Below are 609 nucleotides of genomic sequence, written 5' to 3' on the forward strand. Positions count from 1 at the left end.
AACAAAGTAGTTTCGCTTTCACAACGAAACACAGCGTCACACACGGCGGGCTAGAGTGAGCAGAGGCCGGCGGGCTTGAGTGAGCAGCGGCTGGCGGCCTAGAGTGAGCGGAGGCCGGCTTGAGTGAGCGGCGGCAGGTGGGCTTGCGGTAACCACATGTGACGACCCCGGGCTGGACTCTGCTTCGTCCACGGTGAAACCCGATCCGGCGATCCACAACGCGAAGTTCATCCACTTATGGATTTTGGCCTCAATAAAAGACAAAGTCCTTTCATTTTACATTATCATCTAATTTACACAAAGCAGTCTGTGCTATTTCTGAATAATAACATCTGGCAGAACATCAAGTTATAGCCTTAAAGGAAATATCAAGAAACAAAAGTGATACGAGTTATCTGAGATTCCAGTTTATTCTTCAGTGCAAATGACTAATTATTTACTGAAATATCTAACAAGTACCTTAATCGCAATAATAAAAATGAACAATACAATTTTTTTAAGCTACTTTAAGTCACACTAACAAATTTAATTAATTTAATTAATTCATTACATTTATATAGCGCTTTTCTAGGCACTCAAAGCACTTTACATTGTCAGGGGGAATCTTCT

The sequence above is a fragment of the Sinocyclocheilus anshuiensis genome, unplaced genomic scaffold (genome assembly GCF_001515605.1).
Source record: "Sinocyclocheilus anshuiensis isolate Anshui unplaced genomic scaffold, SAMN03320099.WGS_v1.1 scaffold2304, whole genome shotgun sequence".
NCBI classification, from domain to species: Eukaryota; Metazoa; Chordata; class Actinopteri; order Cypriniformes; family Cyprinidae; genus Sinocyclocheilus; species Sinocyclocheilus anshuiensis.